This window comes from Syngnathus acus, chromosome 6, assembly GCF_901709675.1.
Source record: "Syngnathus acus chromosome 6, fSynAcu1.2, whole genome shotgun sequence".
In the NCBI taxonomy this organism is placed as follows: domain Eukaryota; kingdom Metazoa; phylum Chordata; class Actinopteri; order Syngnathiformes; family Syngnathidae; genus Syngnathus; species Syngnathus acus.
In genome coordinates, this window is record NC_051092.1 from 2,935,049 (window position 1) to 2,960,036 (window position 24,988).

The 24,988-nt window shown below is 42.2% G+C and overlaps 1 protein-coding gene across 1 annotated transcript in view; it reads right to left on the reverse strand.

The window, feature by feature from the left end:
* The window catches only part of mctp2a (multiple C2 domains, transmembrane 2a), a 157,750-nt gene that overhangs the window by 57,194 nt on the left and 75,568 nt on the right, over nucleotides 1-24,988 (reverse strand). Inside the window, exon 27 of the transcript XR_005098410.1 lies at nucleotides 21,358-21,509. The gene's annotated coding sequence lies outside the window, so the exon portion shown is untranslated. The remainder of the gene's footprint in view (nucleotides 1-21,357; nucleotides 21,510-24,988) is intronic.

Genomic DNA, 24,988 nt, shown 5'->3' on the forward strand with positions numbered 1-24,988 from the left:
ATAATCATTTCAAAATTCTTTATTTTACTTTACCGACACATTTCTCCTTTTTCTTTAATATACATGTGTTGGTCTTAAAAATTCAATGTGGGCCCTTTAAGCACATCCCTGCTCAATATGGATGCGGTTTGGAGGACAGCAAAACCACTCTCGACGCCTTCGACAAATCCGGCAGATATTTTTTTTCTTAAAAAAAAAAAAAGACAATCCAAATTGCTCACGCATTCGCCTCTTATCAACAGCCCGGCAGCGATTGTGATTCATAGCAGTCATTTAGGTGATAATGCATTCATTGACTACACAGCGGTAAACACGGCCATATCCGGGATATCGGCGCCGTTGCAACCGTGGCCGCGCTAAACAGAAAAGTGAAGATGGTGTTGATTGATAAATTGACAGGTTAATTTTGGGATGGATAATGAGAGATGCTGGAGAGGTAGACCGCTCTACTTTGGATGCAGTGCCATCTGTCTATTACCGACAGAAGCGCAGCAGACTCGCCGTGTCGGTTCAACAAGGTTCTATTCGCCTTTGTTCCTTTGCATCGCAAAATATGTGGGATAGTTCCAAAAATATTCTATATTTTTCTCTCGCAGGATAATGTATGTGGCTTCTATCTCTGGTGTATAATTAAGAAAGGGAAATCTTAATTAGGGGCGAATGAAAGAGGAGGTTTAACTGGAGGTGAGGAAAAGGTTTCCTCTACACATTCCCGCCGCTTGTCACCGCAATGTGCCAAGTCGGCAAAGCAAGCACTTTTAATTAAGTCCGACGACTGTTACTGTACAGTACATCTCCTTTTCGGTGAATCAGCACACATGACCCCGATGCTAATCAAAGGTCGCCATTTTACTTCCACACCTAACGCCCATTATTTCGATCCTGTCCAAATGCATGTTTTTTTTTTTTTTTTCACCAGCGAGATGTGTAAAGTGTGAGAATCAGAAAGAGCCGACAATTAAAAGTGACAAGACCGGGTATAATTGCACTCTGGGAATTTAGAGTATGCTTACAAAAATTTGCTTTTAAATCAAATCTAATAAAAATGCAAGCTGAATGATGTCTTAACGCAGTGACTGAAGGCAATTAAATTTACATATTGTCGTACTACGGGACTTAAAATGACCCAATTTATTTTCTATTCTTTGTAGCGAGGCTTCAAGAGAGCGTTTTTTTTTTCTTTTACGATGTGGCTTGATAGAATTTCCTGGTGAGTCAGTCTCTTTGCTGTCTCCAAGTATGAAAAAAAAAAGTCTAATCTACCCGGCGACAATTAATCAGAAAAGAGAATTTTAAACAAATGTGCATTGTGTGATTTTAAAGGAGAAAGTATGAATTAATTTATTTGTATGTAAAAACAAAAAAGATTGAAATGACCATAAAATGGCATAATAATGGATATTTGGTCTTTTGGCAGCAAAGCAAAAACAGCTAATGATAAAAATCAATACAACCGTGGCAGACGACAACACTGTCGCCATGGGTGTAAAACAGGGAAGAAAAAAAAAATCTGATTAAAAAATATATTGGATTTATATATACACACACACACATCTAAAGACTAATCCAAGTTAGTTATGTGTCTATTATATGTGCAGATTTTTTTTTGTGTGTGCAGGGAAGCAGCATCATTCAGTCGGATGTCTTGATGATGTGCATTGAAATCATTGAATCCAATCAAAGCGCATTAAGCAGCCAAATTGAGTATGAAAAGGCTCGAGCGTTTGACGACGCGGCCGGCGGCGGCGTGTATGGCAACAATGCTCCCTCCGCCGCCGTTTTCATCAGGGGTGCATTTTGTCGCGCATTGTTGGAGCGCGGCTATGACGGGAAGAAGCTCGGCTTTTAGTGTTATTGTGGCCGAGTAAATACCCGTTGATTAGCAAAAAGCCCGCGGTGGCACCAAATGAGTTGCCGCCCTCCTTCTCGTTTGTTCCGCCGTCGTCCTGAACTCTGACAGACCGAAAAGAAGAGGTGCAGAGGACAACTCTTGTGGCGGAGGGGGGGATCCGCCTTGCTGTTTCTAAAGCACCCAGCAGCTTGATCCCGTGTCACTCCGAGGGCAAGGCTGGCCTCTGCCTTCATTTGCCTTTGAAATCCAAACGTTTAATTGTGGTCAGTGGAAAACGGGGGTTCAATCGAATGAATGGTTGAAGCGTATGAGCGAAGGAGGGCGGGGCCTACTCATGAGCGTCAGCCTGTAAAATGAGTGAGGGGGAAAAAAAAAAAAATTAGAAAATCAAAAGGGAATAATGAAATTAGGGACGGCATGGCGGGAGAACTTGAAGCGCTGACCCCGATCGTCCACGGTGAAATGCGAGAGATTAGCAAACGTTTCATGCTAATTTCCATGGAGATTTCTGTCATTTTGCAAAAATGAGTCCTTCCCGCTTTGATTTGTCCACATTGGGCGTCACTCCTCCTCCTGCCAGCATTGTCGGGGTGGTCCGCTTTATCACGCCTCGTGGGCCCTTGATGGCCCCTCGCGGCGGCCTGCCCGTCGTGAGATTACTGAAGCGATTTTGACGTCTCTATCAGCCACCGCCGTGCCCCCCCAACCAGCTTCTCTTCTGCCCACCCACCAGCCAACTCTCCCAGATCCGTCAGATGATGGCTTCATTGGTTCGCGCGGCACCCTGCAAACTCGTACCATCCTATCCCTCCCACCCCCACAGACTGTAGACTGTTTCACCTCTTGCTATCCCTCAGCCTCCTCTCCCTGGGCTTCATCCTGGTTTGTGCTTCTGCCTGCCACATCAAAGGAGAACCCGGGGGTCACGGAGCCACAGGCATGGAATATAAATGCAGCCAACTGTGTGGCAGTATGGGAAATCAATCCTCTAAAGATAGCCCCATACTCTTCATGAACCCATCTCTGATACATATAGAAACACGTACGGGGGGCCCCCTTTGAGTATTGTGCGGTGACGTTTGTTTGTTTTGCCTTTGTCTTCAACTTTCCTCGTCAACTTCAGCATGACAGTATATCGGCCGAAGAGCGTGAAGGGGGTACCGTGGAATCGTTATAGCAAAAATGTTTGGGGGTTACAAATTCTTAGGATGATTAAGAGCAGTTCTTAACAATCGGAAGATCCATATATGGAAAATAGATGTTGTATTGAATTTTCGTATAGCTTAGTGATATACAATTATTATATTCAAATTAAATTAAAAAATATATTTCTCATTCGTTTTCAAAGCTGTAGAAAAAGTGGGAAACATTTTGTTTTAGTTTGGCATCTCTTCCTGAATACTCTGTCTTCTTGGAACTTAAAATAAAGTTTTATACATATTTTTTGTAGCAATAATTTGTACACGATATAAATTGGATAGAAATAAAGGGAGAATTTTGAGTTTTGTGACTAACATTATTTCTCATTCTGTCAAAACCCCAAAAAGTTTTTGCATTGTACTCCCTCAACACATTTCATAATTAGCGCAATAAAATACAAATAATTATTACATTTTTGTTCGGATCTCAACAAATTTGCCAATGAGTACTAAACGTGTGAGTCCATGCAGTGAAATGGAAGAAAAAAAAAACACAGCGGCACAAGTATGTAAATAACATCTGTTGGAGGTCTGTTTCTCGCCTGCATAAACCGGGAGGGCATTCTTCATGAAACGAGTCATGTGGATTTAACTTGGTGTTTGACACCTGTGATACAGTTGAACTGACAAGCAAATGTCGTTGTTGGGGGGGGGAGACGTGGCAGACAGATCCTCAAATTGTATCATCCTTCAGGAATGAACAGGGAAAAAACGCTCCACGGTCGGTGGATTAGGTCTTTGCCTCGCTGAGGTTTGAGGGCTGTAGATAAACGTTCTGTCGGAGGATGTCATCGTCCACATTAGTGATGGAGATGCCACGCCGGCTGCGGCGTTTGACTGACACGGTGTTTTGTGCAGCTTGACAGCGGCCTGTGAATGCTAACTCCCCTTGGCGGGGTCTCCTGGCCTGGTGAAGCCAAAGCGCGGCAACACCTCGTGGTGCCGAGGCGCTACACTTTGACATTCTGAAGAGATGACGCATGTCGGCCTTACCTCGGGGGAATAATTGACTAAGAGAGGTTGCAAAAGTTACTTACACGCTGTACTTAAGAAATTTAGATACTTGAGTGGTAAAAGTAGGAGAGCTGATTCAACACTTGCATGTTTGTAAATGTAAAAAAAAAAAAAAAAGGTTTGGACTCTGGAATGTATTTACTGTTGGGTACAAAATGAAAAATTTATTTGTCAATTATATAGAACACCCTTGGCAATCTTTCATTATTTTACATTCTGTAGTGCTCGTACAAAGATGAAAAAGCTAGCTAGCTAGCTCACATAGACAAAATTGATGCTAGCAACTAGCTCCTGTAGCTTAGCTAACATTCTGATTTGAGTAGCCAAAAATAAAAAGAAGTCAACTATACTGGCTAAAAGTAGGAAGTACCAACTCCAGGTATCGGTATTCGTGCCGCGACTAGTCGTTTACGATCAGGAAGTAGAAATTAGAAAAATATATAATTGCTATTAATTTCATTTAATTTTAAAGACAATTATTATCTTGGGATATATAGTCGGTTTTTAATATCTGTCATTGATTATTTGGGGAACATCTTATCCATCAAAAGTATTAATGGTATCGGTACTTAGTATCAGTATCGCTGACAACTCGAGAATTGAGTACTTGTACTGATGTCAGTCTGGTGGTATCAAACAACCCTATTCAAAAATAAATATTCAAGTCCAGCTACCAAAGATCAACACTAATGGAGTATTTGCCCTTCATTACTTTTCACCGCAGAAGATTATTTTAACCTTTAGTCAGTGAGATGACCGTCCCGGTCAGCTTTAACCATCAAACGTACACGTTTAACACAAAACAACAACCTTCGACGTGTAAAACAACACAAGCAGGAAGGAAGGGGCTTTAAGAATCACTCTGTGGAAACCGCAAGCAGACAGGCATCATCTTCAAGTGTCTCTACCACAAAAAGGCTTCACTCACCACAAGAAAGGAAGATGTGTGTGTTCAGCACAAGCCTAATGCACTTACGGTCGGCCGCAGCGCGTCTACGCTACGACCGCACAATGGGCGCGATATGGTTTTTTCCATGCTTTCAGAAAGTGGATGCAAGAGTTTCCCGCTCGCTCGGAGTATTCCCGTCAAAACTGTGTTTGCTTGCTTCGGACTATAACGAGTTTTTGGACCACAGGACAGTAAAATGATGAGCGGGAAAAATAAGTGCAAAGTTACTACTAGGAGGAAGAAAATTTGAAAAGTCAATGTAAAAAATTCCGAACAAAGCTAATGTGTTTCTCGAAACGACGATTGAAAAAATATAAATGAATAACTGAATAAATAAATAAATTAAAAAATCTAAAACTAAGAGAAGGAAACAAGGTGCAATGTTACTAGTTTTTTGGTCTCACTACAGGTTATACGTACATATTTTTATTTTAACAAGTAAATCTCAAAATTCATCAAAATGAATGTGTTTCTCTAAATATTTGTCTTATACTCATTAGATCATATCATCAAATGTTTTACTGGGCCAAAAAAACTTGACTGTTAAGGAATATAAACAATACCGATCAATCGCAATGAAAAAAATGCAAAGTTACGAAGGGGGAAAATAAACTAGCAATGTTAAAACTTGTCACTGTTTAACAACAAAGAAAATACTGTACTATGTATTTTTTTTTTTGTTCTTTTAAAAAGACTTGTATTCTTACTCACATAAAACTCTAAATGTCAAATGTGACTCAATTTGATGTTTAGTATACAAAGCAGAACAATCCCAAACTAGCTGTACATAAGATGATTTCATTTTTATCTTCCAACTGCTTTTTGGAGCATGGAGAACCCAAGTGCCTGCAGCCCTTAAAAAAAAAAAAAAAAACATGGCAATGGACGTGCTGTGGAGTTGCTGTGTAGGCTCGAGGGCTGGACAGTGTACCCCCCCACCACCGCCACCCCATTGCCCTGCCCATTGATCTTTCCCGTAACTACAGCTCCCCACAGAAACCCGGCGCAATCTACGCAGGGGAGTGCTCCCAGGCACCCCCCACTTCAAAGGTGCATATTTACTCTTAGAAAATTTAGAGAAAGTGCAGCTGTGGATGCATCCTGCAACCTCGATCAATGATAGGGCTGCTCCTCCTGACCCTCCCCCCTGCTGGCTAATAAAGTGCTTCTTAGGCTCGGTGGTTTCTCGGCCAGCCTTATGGGCTTGGTTCAAACTAGCACTTAGGTTGGTTTCCATTGTCTGCCTCCTTTTAATTGATTTTCTTTTTTTTTAAACTTGTGGTTGCTCAGCAAAGTTGCAGAATTTCTGCTATTTAAATTCGCTTTATTGTCCGAAGCTTGACTCGGTGCTGGTCCCGAGCAGGGTCAGGCAGGGCAGAACAATGTTCAAACTTTTATTGGGGCTGGGAAAATTATGGAAAAAAATAGTAACCTTGACTATTTTGCTTGAAGACATGAATAAACACAATTATTCATTGAGTTCATAACTTGGTATTTATTCGACCGTTTGACACATTAATCGTGTCTCTTTCATAAATGATGTTTTTCTGATCCTGAGAAGCCAACATTGAAATCATCATTAAATGGAAAGAAGCTTTTGAATAAATGGAGAGAAAAGATTCGAGGAAATAAGCGCTCTGAGCAAGGACATTTGAAAAAGGCTAATCCAAAATAATTGTTCTAAAACTTGTCATGAGTAGTTTGAACACTGTTTAAATATTGTTTTTTATTTCCATACCAATTTTAATTGAAAAATGTTTTTTTTTAAAAACTATGGCGTGATTCAATAGTGCAAGTGTCTTTTTAATTAGCATCAGCATTAGGGTGTTACGCAAAAATATTCTAAAAATTCTGACTATGTGATTAAACTTGGATAATTGGACATATTGTAATTAACAAAAAGTAAATAAAACTGGACTGAAAAACTATTTGCATGCACATGAAATTACATTCTTATTGCTTCCATGAAACAAACTTTACAAAAATACCAGTTCATAATTGACTGTTTCTGAATACAGAAAACTACATTTTTTTTTTATCTTTGAATGGCGATAATTTATTTCAAATACTTTATTTGACATAATTTATCTTAGCTCATTCTTTTAAAAAAAACACAGTAGCTAAAATGCTGGTAATTAAGCAGAGCGATCTTTCTACTCGGCAGTAATTACAAAAATAAATGTCAACAGTGATTTTTTTTTCTTTCATTTAAATGTCTGCAAAGCGTCCCAGAGGGATATTAAAGAAATGAAAAACTCAAAAAAGTCAGTTTTTTGGGATTGCAAATTTTTCTAACAGGCTTTTAAAATTAACAATAAACTGAAAAAAAAAAACAAGCGTGGTCTAATCATTTGCGTGCTAATTGCTATTGCAAAAACTTAAGTCTTATCCGAGTGAGCCAACATAGCTCCGAAACTATGTGTGGGGTAAACTGGAATATCCAGTCATCCTAACTTGTTTGGACTTCTCCCGCTGACCCTCCCAGACATCTTTTTTCACATCGTAGTCCAAGTCCCACTCGTCGCTCGGCTAACACGTCGACAGCACTTTGTTAGTAGCTATCATCTTGTAGTGAGCAGACACCGGGAGGGGAGCGAGGGATGTGGTAATCATCTCTATCTCTGGCTCCTTGGCAGCGTCCCCCACCTCCTCCCCCTTCCCTCCCTCATGCTGGCAGACGCTGGCCATTGAGCGGCTGTCAGGCAGAAAGGGCTGCAGTGATGTGGGGATGAGGGCTCGGGGCTACGCCGCTTTCTTTCTCGCTGAAGCTAAAAAGCCAAAAAGTGGCGTCCCTCATCTTACCTGGCGCTGGCAGTTTTGACAACGCTAACAAGGAGAGCCATGCTAGAGAGTCAAACTCCATTACGCCTCCCTGGTGGGTTGAGCTCACCTACCACTGCGGCTCTTGTCGTCGCTTCGGAACAGTAAAAAATGTTACGTTAAAACTCTTTCAAAACAAATTAGCAACCCGCTAAAGTTTCACGCCAGTCGTAAATACAATCACAGCACTCCAATTCCCTCACGTTTCATCGCTTAGACATTTATTAGATGCCTGAATAACAATCTGGCACTTTTGCTGTCATAAATAAACAAATGAGGGATGACTCGAGTATTACAAAGAAAAGCCAGAGCCCAATTGTTCGTGCCAAATGATTTGGAAATGTTTCTAATCAGGCAAACTGAGAGACAAACAACAAAAAGGTTAAGACTTTGAGAGGAAGAAAGAGGAAGATAAATATGATGGAAAAGTGGTCCAAAACAGTAGCGCGCTTTGCTAACTTGCAGTTTCTCACAACCCGAACCTGTGATCTTTCGAGTGATACCCTGCAGTTCATAGCAACAAATACGCTCAATCACTCGGGGGGGATCCGACGTCTCTCTGTTGGCCAATTACTGCTTCTTAAAAGCCCGGGGCGGAGAGGAAACTTTGACTCCTGGAAATAAAGACCAATGTGAGCGAGAGAAACACTGCGGCTATTAAAATCTTTTATAATTCTGTAAATCACCAGCGATTTGTTTTGCCTCGTGGCTTGTTGCGCTACGTTGTTGTTGCTTTCGCAAAGGGCAGGGGGGTGATTACAATTGAGAAGAGCAACCTTGTTTTTACAACTCTGCTTTGGGAAAATAAATAAAATAATTGCCATGGCTGTTTTCTTTTTTTTTTGCGGGCTGTTGTTGGGAGCGCAGAAGGCAAAGATCTCCTCTGTGTCATAATTGCCTGGAGTTAGAGAGTAAAGGCTGTGGACTTCATCTGGGGAGGGAGGGGAGGGGGGGAGTCAGAACTGCTTTATAAAATCAGGGACTCGGGAGGATCGGGCCTCTTTCATTTACGGAATGAAAGGCTTTTTGAAAGAAGGAAAAGTTATCACTTATCTATTGCTGAATTAGACCTTTCCTTGACTGTTGCGGTTTTGCTGTTATTGTTGACAATCAGTCGTTTGATTATTCAAAGGCGGATTTTTTTTTTTTTTTTGCTCATTTCCTCTTTCAATAGCAAAACATGTGACACGCTGATTAATTTTTTCAACACCGATTCGGAAATGAGTTTGCTTATTCAAACCGAGTGGCGAGTCAAAAGTGCTGAAGAGGATCGCGCAATTATGGAGTAAAAAAAAAAAAATCACTCCAATGAAACATTGCCGTGTTAACTTTTTTTTTTTTTTTTTTTTAGATAGCGGCTCACACTTCACATGATAATTTAAAATCTGGCATGGGAGAGAAAATATCAACATTGGGCATTTAGTAAGCTGATGGATTCTCCAAAAGCACCTCCTTTGGCTTGCCTGGTGCTCCGGGTTAAGAATGGCTCTCTAACATTGACCCCCCCCCACACAACTCGCCCCCCCCACCCTGTCCAAGCGACCAGACAAGCGCCCCGACTGAGGACGCTTTGAAACTTCAGCATCTAATCACCAGCGGGGCGCTGATGGACGAATAGGTCATAAGAAGGATGTCCCCACCATAAATCAGACGACGGGGGTGACAGCGCACAAAATAGGTGAATTGTCCTTGGGTGCGCGATGCAGGCGGCGCCCCCCGCGTCGCACCACCCTTTTTATTATTTGGGAGCGAGTCAAACGGATGCCCTACCAGCCACCCCCCCCTTGTGTTTGCTACCCCCCCCTCACGCACCCACGCACGCACACTCTCCCCCGGCCGGACCTCGCTATGAACTGTTTCCAGAGTCAGTTACTGGTGTAATTGAAAGTGCTTTGTCATCGCTTTCAGCCAAACACTGATGGATGTGAAGTTGAATGAGGTTTGGGGTTTAGTTATACGAGTGAGCCCGTGCGAGATTTATCACCGGAGGCTTAAGAGGCTACGAGAGAACGTTAAAGTGCCGCCGCAGTCGACGTCGTCGCAAACTGGTCATTATTATTCATTAAAATAGAATGATAAAATAATATAGCTGCTTTGTCGTGTGTGTGTGTGTGTTTGTACATGGCATTTACACACAAGAGGTGTTCTTAAAGTACTCCTTGGAGAAAAAGAAATACTTGACAAATAAAGTTATCAGTTTGGATTGAATAGATAAATGCGTGTGTTTTTTTTTTTAACACTTCAGAAGTTTAAAAATCTTCAGAAACCTGCCTGTAATTCATTAATTCTGTCACAAGACTTTTTATTTGTATTATAAATTCAAAATAAAAACTACTTTTTAAGTTAAAATGAATGTTTGTAATTCAAGTGGGAAAAACTTTTTCATTATATTTTGAGAAAAATGTCATTTTTCACAAGTGCTGATGTGAATGCTCCAGATTACAAATACAAGAGCCGCTCTCCTTGAGCTGAATTTAAAGAGAATGAGCTATCTGCATTGATTGGCTGGGCTTTGCCTGTGTTCACTCCCACAACGGCGCAGAGTGGCGCAAATGGCATCTTCCATCTGCGCTAGGGTAGCAAAAACAAAATTGACAACAAATATTTCACATTAAATCGGAAAGTGGCAACTTAGCCAGCCTTGTAATTGCAGCTTTTAAATTAAATTTGACACACTTTATGACTACTTGATATCAAATCTTTGACGGTGGTCTCCGAAAAACCAATGGAAGCGTTTAATTTCAATCGTAGAACAACAAGCTCATGCAAAACGTGGAAGGCCCGCAAGTTCTCGTTGTCTCCGACTTATTATAGGCTGCTCCCAGCTGCCCAAACCGTGAGGGCCTGGATCACGTCCAGCATCGGCTCTGATCTGAGCCTCTTTGTGATTTGGAGTAGTACAGAGCTGCTGTCTTAGAGCCGTGTTGGAATGCAAGAGGAGTGCGGAGGGAAGTGACCTCGCCGTGTGATGCGAGCGCGAGTAACTGGGCAAGAGTTACTCTTACCAACACTGAGGTTGGTGGGATTATAAATAAGTAGCTGCGCTGAAGACGGCAAATAGGAGAGGTGAACGCTGCTGCCCACAGCGTGGTTGGAAACGCTGGCCTTTCTCAACACCCGCCCCGAGCTGCCAAGGCAGGACGGATAAAATAGGACTAATGAGACCACCCGCCCTAGTCCTTCTCAAATATTTTACCATCCAATTGTTGTTGTCTGAAGGATTGAATGGGAATTGGAGGCTTGACGTTTCGTAAATTGAAACCTAAATTCAAATCCTTCATTAGTTGACAATGTTAGGATGATTGATTGAAAAGTTTGAAAATTCTGTCCAAAATTTCAAAAATCTGAAACGATATTGCAACGAAAAGGCTAATTAGCTTTCTGGAACAAAATGTTCACGTTCCAAGAAGTCGGAAATTCCGCCACTCGACAGGAGACACAAAGGCAAGGTCGTTAAAAAGAAAGCAAAGCGCTAACCACTCACTGAAACTAAATATCGCCGAAGGAGAATTCAATTTGAACATATGGTGACGCACTCTCCTCATGAGTTTATCTTCCCCCGAAAAATTTTAAATGGGATTTATTGTACTGCTGTTGTTGTTTTAACAAGTTGTCCCTAACATACTGAACACAGTCAAACGGAACGTTTCGCGCACTGCTAAACGTAAATAAACCATTCAAATCAAAAGCTACGCTGTTGCCTGTGGGAAAATTAGCATGCTAAATGAACATTAGCTCGCAGATGGAGCATCGCCGTGGCTGCTAACAAACAATTGATTAACTTGTAAACTCCCGTTGCCCAGCTGTTATTCGGGCTGTTTAGCATAAATAAAAGAGCGGGAGGAGGGAAAGAATCCAGATGCTTTGAGTGCGGCAGGAAAGCAATCTGTCATTGTTCTCGACTAACGCTGATGGATGCCGCTTTGAATGGGGATCGGTTTGAGTTAAACATGACAAAGTGAGGGATGACACGCCACCGGTCACAAAGGTCCGGGGGTCCGGCAACGCCTCCAGCTTTTTTTGGCCAAAGCGACGTTTATGTTTTGGCTGCCATGAGGTGAGAAATGAAAAAATTGACGCAAGTCTGCAAAGCAAACTAATTTTCTGGATGACTGCAAATTCAAAGAAAAACTCATTTGGCAGTTTGGCTAACATTAAATTATTGTTATATTTATTTTCTTACTAGGTTGAAGAACGACTTTCACTATTCCGATAGTGTATTTAGGCCAAAACATTATTTGACATGACATTTTTACTAATGAGTTGTCGAGAACAAACCTCATTAATCCCCCAGTGGAGCAAATAAAAACAGTGGCCCGCCAGTTTCATGACAATCTGTCAATTAGATTTTAATATTTTTGATTTATGAACGTCCAAAGGCTTTAGCGGAATGTAATTACCAATAAACAGGAAAAGAATGCCTGCTCCAAACATGTACAAAAGTCATTTCTTAAATCAATACTAAGAACCATACCCCGAAATAAATCACAATTCAACTTTGTACCGTATTTGGTCAATTTGGTCATGCTGAGCCGTGATTGGTCGTTACCTGAGTTTTGATGCTTGTTTCAAAAATATTCTTTTTACTTGTCTTCCCCTTTCAGACAAAATGGAAAATTTATTTGAAAATAGAGTGCGCTCATGAAGCATCAAGTCAAGATGTAGCCACTTTTTAATCAAACGTCCCCGCCGCCGATTGCTTTGCACCGCCGATACATTTTCTCGTGATCTGAGAAAGACAGCAAACATGCCTATGTTTCGTGTGATGCTGCTTTTATTTCTTTCAAGCGAGTCCATGCGGCCAGGCTGTTTGCAGTCTTGGCTCCGACGCGGGCGGCTAAAGCAAATTGTCGATACTAGGCAGCAGAACACACGGCTTGCCTTCTAGGAAAAAGAAACAGCGGAGGAGTTCTAGCAGTCTGCCCACAGACGGGAAAACTCCAGAGGAAACGCCAGAAAGCCATTAACTAACCACAGCATTATGGTGATCTATTAGTTGAAGAGAGCTACAAACGGCTAATGAACTGGACTCGGACACCCCCGCCCTTCCCTCGACGCTCCTTCGGAAGCCATCAAAGACTCAAAGGCGAATGCACGGCACGTAGAAGACGAGAAGACATTGAGAGGCGATGCGAAGACCTCATCTCGTACAAAACAGCATGACAGATCAATGCCTGATTCCCAAGGCAAGGAAAAAGGTTACTCACACTCTCGCTGGGATTACATTTGCAACCCTCGCTAGATCTCAAGTCACTCCCATTCCAATTTAAACTAACTAGTCAAAAAGAAAATAGGTACCATCTATATGTATCTCGTGATTAAGATTAAGGTGATGGAGCTTTTTGTGTCTACGGTTATGCTAGCGACGTCAGTGTCTGGAGTGTGAAAACAGATCTGATGGAGCGCTGCCCTCGGCTCCCCCCTGATCAGGCTCCAGCAGGTATCCCCCAATGATTGACAGCTCGCGGGTCAGCCGTCCATCTCGCGGTCTGTTAGAGGGTGGGCGGTAAAGAGATTTGGAATGCCTGGGACCCTGATTGCTTTATTGCTCGTCTGTCAGAAGCATTGTATAGTGGCGTATTATTAGGGATGGCCATTTCTCACATTCTGGAAGGTGGCGCGTCTCGGCTCTGCATAAAGAATCGCCACGCTATTCAGAATGCCGCTTTTCTTTTTGGCTGAAAAGGAAGAAAGTGGAGATTCTTCCATGAAAGCTCCTGTATTTGGTTTGTCAGATAATACGAGACACGCGACGAGGGGGGCAGGCGGGGTGGGCGGGATAATGCAGGAGATTTGCGATCCCATTTAGCAGTCATTTTTTAGGTAATACCAACAATGGTCGTGAACATTACATTGGGATTACTCTGATGTCTCTGATTAGGGATCTAATCATTTCCATTTATTTTTGGATATCTGCGTTATGCACTACAATAAAGCTTGTCTTTATTTTAATGTTGGTCTTTGACTTCTTCATTTAATGCGCCGAAATATTTCAAAGCTAGAGGAACAATTTTTTTTTTTAAACTTGTTTTGACATGTCTAGTCAGCATTTGAGAATTATTATTATTATTATCATTATTATTAGGGTTATTATTATTATTGTCTGTAAATTTGCAACATTGAGGTTTTGGATAATTTGAGCTAAAAAAATGTGACCATTATTTTTATTTTATTTTTTTTTTATTTATGTCAATTTGCGATATTTGTGATCTGGTTCGTATGATGTTCTGACTGTTGCTAGCAAAGAATAAATAAACAACTTTGGCATTAAAATGTGGTTTGCATTGAAAGATAAAATTCTGCATTCAAATAGAGAATCTCACGGTTTCGTTCATTGTAGCATAACAAAGAGTTTCGCCCAAAGATTCAACGGTGCAGCAAACAATGCCCCACTACAAATCCCTAGCCGATTTTTTTATTTTTTTTCCAGGCTTGTCATTTCTTTGGCTGAGATGACAGTTATCAAAAGTCATCGGACCGGTGCCTCCAAGTCTCACGGAGCCCAGGTGATGGCTAGGTCTCCTCCCCCGGCGCTCCGGGGCCGAGACAGCTACAAGCCCACCGGGGTGTCATGTCAGCGTCTCCATGGAAATGAGGCGACAAGCACAGACTCACACCTTTGAGGCCATCTCAGAAGAGAGTCGGCATATCACGCACGCCCACCCCAAAATCCGTGACCATCTCGCGTTGCTGACTTCTCGAATGCCACAGCGAGCGTGCTTCACCCTCTGTGTCCTGGCAGTGCTAGCCTTGTGAAGCCTGCCGGGAGCCGTGGTGAGATGTTAGATTAGACCGGCAAGTCTGGACCGGGCCTCCGATGGGGGGAAAACATCCCGTAGGGGGCTGACCGGTCTGTCTATGGGCCAGGCTCCATTATGGGTTTTATCTTGGAGTGTGAAAGCATCTCTTCCCAAAGGCGTCTTCTAGTCTATTAGTGGCCGAGGAATTAAGAAATCTTTTGTGCACAGACTAACAAGCTAGGAACTCATTTTTTAAAATATATTTCTTATGAATATATTTGATTTGACTCTGGAAACTAATCTGTCAAAATTCTAAAACCTTTGCTAGATTGTGACATAATGCCAACATGGCAGTTGATGGAAGGACTGGCAAAAACGTTTGATTTACAGATGGGAAGGTGTAGCGTTCATATTAGCAAACAACGATTTTTAATTAGCGGTAATTGTTTCTCATTGTTTACGTGAGAAAGGAATGATAACCTCATCATCCCTCTCACCCTTCTTACTAGAAGCCATATTGATTTTGCGAGTGTGAGAGTCCTTGCTTTGCCTGGCCTTTACCTCAGGGACAAATCTAATTGTTTATCTCTGGACAGACTTCTGCTTTTCTTTTTTTTTTTTTTACTCCCTTCTGTCTCATTACGTGCCAACATTTGTCAAGTCAAGTCTCTCCACACTCTCAAATCTCGCTTTACAGCATGTCATTCGGCAGCCCACTACAGATGGCTCGCTTATCAGCAGACCCTCCCACATGGAATGCTGTGAACATGACAGCACTAAAGACGTTTAACAAAAAAAAAAGTGAAACTGACATACAATTTAACCACTCACTAGACACTTTTCTTTTTTTAATTTTAGGAGAAATAGTCTGATTACTCATCCGAACAGGATAACTACCAAAAATCATTGCTGAAAATATCCAAAGTTGATATTTAGCTATGTTAGCTATGAAGGAAAAACTATGAGAAGGTTTAATTAAATGTCAAGCTCTAGACTTATGTCGTAATTGACCAAAAGACGACAACACGAGGGATGGGAATACTAATCATGGATCGAGAATATGGTTGTTAGCGTGGAAGTCATTGTGGATTAATTAAATTTTGTAGCAAATTAGAAAAAAATGAAATGCACCTTTTGACCAGCAGAGGCGCTGTTGTCTTATTTAGTTTGTGATTATAAGAAGAAATTCTTAGCTTCACATAAATTCCATTTAGTGTTCATATATTTTTCAATCAACTCAATATTGAGGATTTTAGATTGAGTGATATATTATCTAATGAACTCAATATTGAAGATTTTAGAGTTAGTGACTATCCAAAGATTTTGGTCCTCATTTTTGGTGTACATTATATGTTATTGTTTCCATTTTGTTTATTTCCTGAAGTTTGTCTTTTTTTTTTTTTCCCTCTCAATATAAATCAGCCGGTGTCTAGCAAACTTGACCACAATCATATAAGCTCAGCGCTGAGGGCTTCCTGTCGTTCATCAAATAGACTTCACAAGTCTCTTCATGGTCTAGCGCTAAAGTACATCTCTGACATGTCGGAAGAGCCCTCTTGGGCTCTTGAGAACCAAAGGGAGTGGTCTCCTTGCTGGAGCCTGGAGTCAGGATTAAACACGGAGAGGCTACATCTAAAATTTCATGCGGCTAAAATCTGGAGCAGTCATCCTGAAAATGTCACTTTAACATTTTATTTTTTTGCTTTCTTGTCATTTAATGCACATAGATGTAAAGTATTTTGCCTTGTATATAAATTGTGCTCTACGAATAAACTTGCCTTGCATAATCTCTTTCGGAGTCTGACTAAACAATTTGTCAAAGTTTACGTCGAATCTCAGTTTCTACAGTACAAGAGCAAAATGGCAGTCGGTGTGTGCATCGAGTTGTTTGAAAGTGTTTTCTTTCAACGTCATTACCAGACATCCAAACACTCATCGTGCCGTTGGAATCCCTCGGTCCGGTTTTATCAGCGAGTTAACTCCGGCGAAGTAGGCCAGATCAATAAGAACATTCTGAGGGAGCAGTTAGGGCGGAGCGTTAGAGGCTCTGGGTAGAGGGGGGGGGGGGGTCATTCAGAGAGTTAAAGGTGTGTGTGTGTGTGTGTGTAGGTGTGTGTGTGCGCCTTCAGGAGCGGATCGATGCACTGACAGCAGCTCGGCTTTGTTCTGGCACTGCGCTCAGATGTTAGGCGTGCGTAACATGATTGCTTGAAGGTTTTTGTTGGGGCTACTTGTGTTTTTTGTTTGTCACTTTGCTCCAAACCCTCCTAGCATGTCCCGCTGTCGCTTTTTTTGTTGTTGACACGTTCTCTTGGTTGGCGGTCTTGTTATTTCTTGCACATTTTCCTTTAATCACCTGAGTGCCATTTTATAGTCGTCACGTTTTGACACATGTGAGTGCCAAGGACAAAACCTGAAGGCCGGATAAAAAAATAAATAAATGTATGAGCAACTCTGAAAGAAAAATCAACAAGCATCTGCATGCTTGTGAATCCATTTGAAGAAACAAAACATTTTTTTTTTTTTTGAAAAGAAACGTTGGTGCCCCCGCATTCTTTTGATACAACTAATGTTTGCTTTTGTCAGGAGAGGTGGGGAGAGGGCACTCTTTGGAACTAGAGAAATGACAAGCAGCGTCAAAGACTTTTTCATCTTGACAAAAAAAAAAAAAAAAAAAAAAATTCTCCATCCCCACGCTAAGCAAGTTAAGCACTATTTGCAGGGCTAAATACTCCAACGAGAATTCTTTGCGATGAGAGCTCGGGTGTGACTGAAAGGTGGCGAGCGCAAAGGACAAGTAGGTGTCAATAGACGGGCTCTCTGCGCCTATGGGACGTTGAGACGCATGAGCTCCTTTCCAAGGCTTGAATAAGATAGCACAGATGCGCTCTTGTTTGAGCACGGCGCTGCGTCTCATTGTACGTCGGCCTCCCAACACGGCCATTGGCGGGGACGCGCGAGAGGGTCTCATTAGGACGGGCAAACCAAAACCCGGGGTCAAGGTCTGTAAAGGTAGTCACCGCTGAGAAGCATGCCTCCGAGATGAGTTGGGGAGCGCCGCCGCGTCCTCGCGGCCACCCCTGCGGACCTTTGGACCTCCCCGTCGTGACCTCCCGTAGCCGCTATTATTTGATGAAGCGGAGCTTGATAATTATTTAGTGTGGATGAAGAAGGGGGCATCGTCTGAAAAGGAGTGTCCCACTCTGAGGGAGAGGATAGTAGGGGATGATAGAAGAAGAAGAAAAAAAAAAAAACAACCCAAAAAGATCAAAAGCAGGCCTTTCGCTTTTCATGCCTCAGAGGCTCCAAAGAGGATAAAGAACAATTGGGCCTGGGGTATTCTGTCCTCTCTGGCAATTAGACTCAGCTGATGAAGTGAAAGGACTGAATGGCAGGGTTCAAGGCCTTCTCTAGGATTCACACAACAGGGTGTGTTTTTACCCTCTCCTCCTTTATCCCTCATCTCCCCAAAAGCGGCTGAAATATTTCCAGATGAAGACAATGTGACTCGAGGTGCCAAATCGCAATCACGGGTGGGGGGACTGACGAGATTGAGGAGCTTTAAGAAGGAGCCGAGGGGGCACAAGCGGACCGCTGTGCAATCACATGCGCAAACACATTTTCTGCAAAGTGCCCTCCAGAAAGACGGGCAAAGAGTAAACTCCAAACTACTTTACGCCAAGATTCTCTCGGTAAAGTCCGCTGACTACCCCACAGGATTCTGATCCACTCTTGGATTGTTAAAAGTAACCAATTAAGTATACCTGAAATAAATTGGACAAAATGTTTTCTTGATCCACAAATAATAATCAAGTGAAAGAAATAATATGAATTTCTGATACACTGATGACACGGCTAAGATTAGAAAAGTGAGTGAGAAAGATTCAGCCATGTTGGAAACTTTGTAAACAAGGCACAAATAATGGATAAAAAAGGAAATGGAACACCAACCGTACTGTAGCATTAGCTTCAACCGTTAGCTTTCGCTAATTACGTACAAACGTTGTCTACTAAGCACGCCGAGTCTCCGTCTTAAAAACACGGCCTTCGATTCTTGTCAGTTGATATATTTAGACATTCATTATTCATTAAAGACTCACAAGATGCCAAGTTATGATGCCGCTGTGTAGGCGGAAATCTTAACCTAGCAAATGATTCAGCCTTAATGAAAGCTGCGGTTTGAGGTTTGCTAATATGTTACTGGAAATCTTGTTGTACTTGATTTACATTTTTGATGAAAGACAAAAAGGGGTGGGGAGGAGGTTTCAGTTGAAGAGGCATTTTAAGGAACATTGAAAAGTAGTTTCAGTTCTTGGATAGGATTTCAGTCGATCACTCGCAAACGAATAGCCGCAAATACACGTGTGGCTATTTCACTGTTCTTACAGTGTCCCAAGTCAGTGAATGGACCCAGGGAGTCTTTGATGATGCTGCCGCTCTGCACTAAAACCTTAAGATGATTAGTGATATTCTTAAAACCCAAGTCCGCTGATAATGTGTTTAAAGAAGCAATACGGCTTTGCCAAAGCTTTGAGTTCAAAGTCTGAGAAAGCATGGGGTCACAATGCCAATGAGCCAAACAAAGAGTCGCCAAAACGGGCTTTGGAAGGGATTTGAAACTCGGGGCCCGGGACCCTTTTGAAGGAAACTTAGCTGTAGCCTTAGACGTACTGCGTATCGCATGATCAGGGTTTTTTTTTTGTGCATGGTTAATGGTGAATGACAAAAAATTCAATTCACAGGGTACAATGTAACATAACATAAATAAGTTGAGATATTGGACTCTCATCGTCTTCCGACACAAATATAACAATTCAAGGCGATTCTAATTTACGGTGATAGCTTGCGTTAATTAAATTGATTTAAGAATTTAGTCATAGAACAAATTATACTTGTACCAGAATTGCATAGATTAAGATTAAACACAAACGACAGTCGATATTTCAAAAGCTATTAAGATATTTTAAAGCGATGCATTCCCAGAAAGAACATCATCTTTTCATCTGTAATATTATAAACTAAAAGGAAAAAGTACATTCAAGCTTCAGGCGATGCGGTGTAAGATTTTTTCTAAAAATCACAACGGCAATCTAGATCTCATACCTCCGCCCCACATACGCAATAAATAATATTTTATGTGTAGAGACCATCCTTTTAATCCTTTTAATTACAAAAAAAAACATAATTCCATTAATCAGTCTATTAAAACTGGCAGATGACACAGATAGATGTGACACGCCAAAATGATATCATAACAAGCGTAGCTTTTTAATTGCTTACATTTTCCCCCACTTTTTTGAAGGTGACAAGGCCATTACTCTGAAGTCACCACTTATCGGCGCCATCGCGGGAGGATTAATGGTCTCACTCGGGGCCGGTGAGAAATGTTGTCCTGATTATCAGTGCAAGAAAAAGAATCGTGGTTATTTGTCATTGTGTTAAGCAGCGAGAGAGACTAATCAGACAACCCCCCCCTGAGTTAAGACCGTCATTAACCCTTTCGGCTACCGCCGTACGCGCGGGGAGGCGTGGCTAAACGATCCGTCAGTGCTGTTCTATGTTATGCATGGAAAAACTTGAGTGTCGGTTGATATTGTGAATTCATAAAGCTAATGTGTGCAAAGTGGCAAAAAGCAGTCTAAACATTACTACGAAGGACAGCAAAATACAACATAAGCTGGAATTCAAGGACGCCATTAGCGAATGAAAACACAACGTTTCAAAATGATCATCGGAGTGAGGCTGCATTCTGCCCACTTTAGAGGCCGTAAGGAAAAAAGCTTCACTATTTACTGTGGCGCATCTGTTTAGCGTGCCTTAAACCGATCGTCGCAATTTGTCGTAGTAGCTCTGGAATTCGCCCAAAATGGCTGCTTCCAAACAAAATGATAGACACTAATTTAGTGTCGATCACAACGCGGCGTATTTGCAACACAGATCTCCCTCTCTGGCCGGTAAAAAAAAATTATACACCGCTAGTGTTAGCGGCCAATTGCTAATTGCTTCCCTGACAGTGGCAGTGGTGTTAGTCAGCTAGCTGCTCGCCTTTAGCGCAGCTAAATATCTAAAAGATACTATAAATATATCTTATCAGTATTGTATCGACAATCAAAGGGCAACATATATCTTGTTGGTTTGTAAGTGCGTTAACCAGATGCAATAGCAGCAGTAGCAGCACGACCCATTTAACACATTTGTGTCATGGAGATGTTTCCCGCCCCCTCCAACTGGTCCCCGAGGCGTTTGGACTAGCCAACATTATTTTCCTCGTCTGTCACCTTTCTAGTATCTGTTAAGACACACTGCCGCTGTTTGTGTACGTTTGTGCGAGGGCTTTTCGCTTCCCTTTTTTCCCCATGAATGTTTCATATAACGGAGGGAGAAAGATTGTCCGGTCGGGCCAAAGACAAATTGCTCAGGAACGTCTAAATGGCAGTCAATGATAAGTCATTGTAAGGCGAGTAAGTGACTTCCAATAGAGTGGCGAGGGAGACAGAGAATAATGGCGGAGCACAGGTGAAAAATAGATGTTTGGCTTGGTGTAATTACTCCATTAGGGGGCTCTCTGTTAATCTGGTGCCGCCGAGGCGAGTGTTTTTACAGCGATGCTGGGTGGGAAGGGGGCGGGAGGGGTAGTGGTGACGGGGAAATGTTGCCCAATCACAGCACGAGTTATGAAGAGTTTACTTGTGGTGAAGGTCCTCATGGGATTTGTATTATGAGTGAGAATAGTGTTTAACTTTTGATCATTGAACTCCAAACTGCAAGGTGTTCCTTAATTACCTGTGATGTCGTCCGTCTGACGCGCGGTGGGCGTGGACAGTGCTTCAACTTCCCGCGTATGGCAAAATCTGGGTTAGCCCAAAAAAAAAAACCACTCCACTTTTCAGATCATTTTCAAACATTTGGTGTCTGCTTCTTCCGCCTGTGGCGATCTAGACAAAAGGGGGGAAAAATATGTTCTTAGTTTAGTCCGACCGCACAAGCTGTTTTCTCCAGTTAACTTTTAAAACAGTGCTACGAGCGCTGCCCACAGCTTTATCGCCCGAGCTCAGACTGACCTCGTCCTCACCTTTTTGAGTGAGTTCCCATCTGTTTGGGTCCCACCCTACAATCCAAACCAGTTGGCTGCAGGCCGACTATCTGCAATGGGCTTTTTTCGACGGAACCCCCGAACCAAACCCTGCAGGAGCTGAAGACTCAAGTGTGTGTGTGTTCTGTGAAATCTCAGCTCTCACACCTCCGCATTTTCTTGGAAACCCGACAGGCTTGGAGTGTAGAAAGCATACAGACCTCATCATTGTTTTACTCCATTACGAGTAACTGACATGTCTTGTGGTTAAATTGCTGATTTCACTTTGACCTCAACCATTTTATCTTTTAAACTGCAACTGTTGTGCTATGTTAAAATATTAAATGTCATTCTTGTTCAATTCAGCCTTTCATACTCTACAAAAGACTGTTGTTGAAAAATAAATACCATTTTAAAGACACACACAAACGACTGTCGGGATGTCGGGTTTTAATCACAATCACGTCTGAAACTTTAATACGCCGAGAGCAAACTAATTGATTCAGTATGTTTGCTTTATTGACGCGCTGCTCATAATTACGTTGGTAAGCACTTTTTGAAATTTAATGCAAACATTTTTTCTAGACTCCCAAACTCCGACCTCACTTTGAAATCCTGTACACCATTTTGACACACTTCTGTGTCCTTAATGTTGTGTCCAGTACGCGTCCAAATTCGTGGCCTTGCATGCTTGCTTGAAATTGCTGATCCAAATCCTCGCAGCAGCTCATTAGGAGAGTACCCTGACCTTCAACCGGACGAGCTATTAGCAGGCAAAGGCGTACAGGTCTCACACAAAGGCGTTAAACGAGAGAGGGGTGGGGTTGAGTGTACACAATGCGTCCAGCTGGACTATTTTCACCGTGCAAAACGTTACAGGTTGGAACTAGCCGACAGCGAGGTGACGTGAGCCCTTGCGAGCCGTTGGAATATGGACAATTTTGGGGTCGCGCTCTTGTTTTCTCTGTGTTTAATTTTCTATCGACAGTGACACGGACCGTGGTGTGAACCTGGTACCTGTGGTCTCATCCTGCTTAAAGTGCGTGCAGACACAAACGAATGCGGCGCACAGCCTCGTCACTGACAGGCAGGCCCAAAGCAAGCAACTCTGATGGAAGTGGAAAATGGAATTGGTGGCCTGCAGCGCCCCCAAGTGTATAATGGCCAAACTGGCAGTGGCAAAACGAGCAGACTGTTCAAGTGCACCTCAATAAGAGAGCGAAGATATTCATTTTTTCAATGGTTCAAAAACGCTGACAGATTCACTATACACAGAGTGAAATATTAATATTATAATTGCTGAGTATTAAAAAAAATCACTGTCATGAAGAAATTAGACTACATAAGAAAGAAAATTATTTGGAATTGCTTTCAATGTGTTTAATTAATCTGTATATGCAGGTTCTAAATCCCAAAATAAATATTTTTAAAAAGATGAAATTATACAAATAGTTTTGTTTATTCTGTTCTAATTTTCCTCAACAAAAAAGGCTCTTTATTTCAAATAAAACTCTATAAATAGTACTGCTGTACAGTATCATACCATTTTCATTAAAAGGTTAATATACACAGAAAGTATATATATATATTTTTTTAATTTCAGGCTACAATGGAGCTACGTGCTGCACTTTGACCTAAGCTCAAGAGTTTGCTTCACAGGCCTTTTTGCAAACAAAGTTCACAGCAGCACCCAATTCTCAGGAAACCCATTGCATCACACGCAAAATTCTTCCCTTCATCTGATGCTAATGTAGCACAAAAAAAGAGAGCCAAAAAGAAAGCAAGCGATATCTGGCTTTAAAGACATGTCCGTCTGCCGCGCTTGGCGTTTGAAGCCGTAAATGCGACATATAGACTTCAAGAGGAAAGCCCGAGACTGGCGGTTTAAAGATGAGTGCCAGGCAGGCACGGCAACACGGTTCGGGATATTCTGCGGCCAAGCTTGATTATTGGAGATGAAGGACAGCCTGAGAGGATGTGGGACTGTTAAACCCTCCAATCCTTTCAACAAAGCCCTCCTATAACAATCTTCTCTTCGCCGCCGCTGCATTTATTGTGCGCACCCTTGAGTTCCCGCTCCTTTTCTCTCTCTGCCGAGGGGGGGTATCATTTTGGCATTCACTGGTGAAACGTAGCTATTTTATTTATCATCAATTATGCGCTTATTGTTTGTTTTCCAAAACCATAACAGACCTTGAATGACTGAAGGTGAAAAAAAAAAAAAAGTGTCGGCTGTATTTCGCAGGCTCATCCTCGGCTAATCACGACGCCGCGCCGTATATCTACACGGCACTTCAACCGTCATTAGTATTATGCCAAAGCCCGGCTGTAGACTCCAAACCTCTGCCCCCCCCCCCACTCCCCTTTTTGCTACGAGAGGGCCGCGCTTCATTTAATGCCCCTGTCCATTATTGCCAGAATATCTGAAAGGTGCTAAGCCTTGAAACGGTTCCCGTATTATTTTCGGGGCCGGCTGAATATTTCACGGCGGGAGGCAGAAAATGAGACCTTCCCTCAAGAGACTTCCTGCGGAGCATTCCACGCGGTAAGGTCTCACTTTGTGCAAAAACATCCTTGAACAAACAATTATGTATTTATCCGACGTTCTGCTTTATTTTTCGCCACGTGTCGCCCGCTTACAGGTAAAACGGGAAGAAGGTATTCAAAATGGAAGTGCGTCCTCTAGCTAGCTCGTGGAGAAGCGAGATCAGTACCGTAATTTTCGGACTATAAGTCGCGGTTTTTTTCATAGTTTGGGTGGGGGGGCGACTTATACTCAGGAGCGACTTATATACATATATATGGTTTTTTTCACTTTTTTGGGCATTTTATGGCTGGTGCGACTTATACTCCGGTGCGACTTATAGTCCGAAAATTACGGTAATCAGCGAGGAGTTTCATCGTCACCTCACTAGAGATTCCTTCAAAGAGCAGCGGCGGACCTCACCGCATTGATTGCTGAATCACCTCGCGCTGCCTTGAAATCAGATCTCAGTCTTTGGAGAGATTAGCCAGAAACGGTATGTGGGTCGCTGCATGATTTGATGAACAGGTAAAAGTGGAGACAATTGTTTCGTCTGTTCGCAAGTTTTTTTTGGGGGGGGGGGAGAGTGTGTTTTTAAAAATACTTCAGATTTTGTTTGGGAGTAGAAAGGCAAGAAAAGTTAAGATCTGGATCGTTAACATTTTTTGAAAATTCCGTACCCCATTTAAGCAACATATTGACCTCTACTTAACCCTAAATATTTGTATCGCCCCTTCACCGAAGTCTTCTTTGCTGAAGACAAAGGCTTCAAAAAATCCACCCCTGGAATTGGGAACGTTTTGTTCCCGCCACGACAG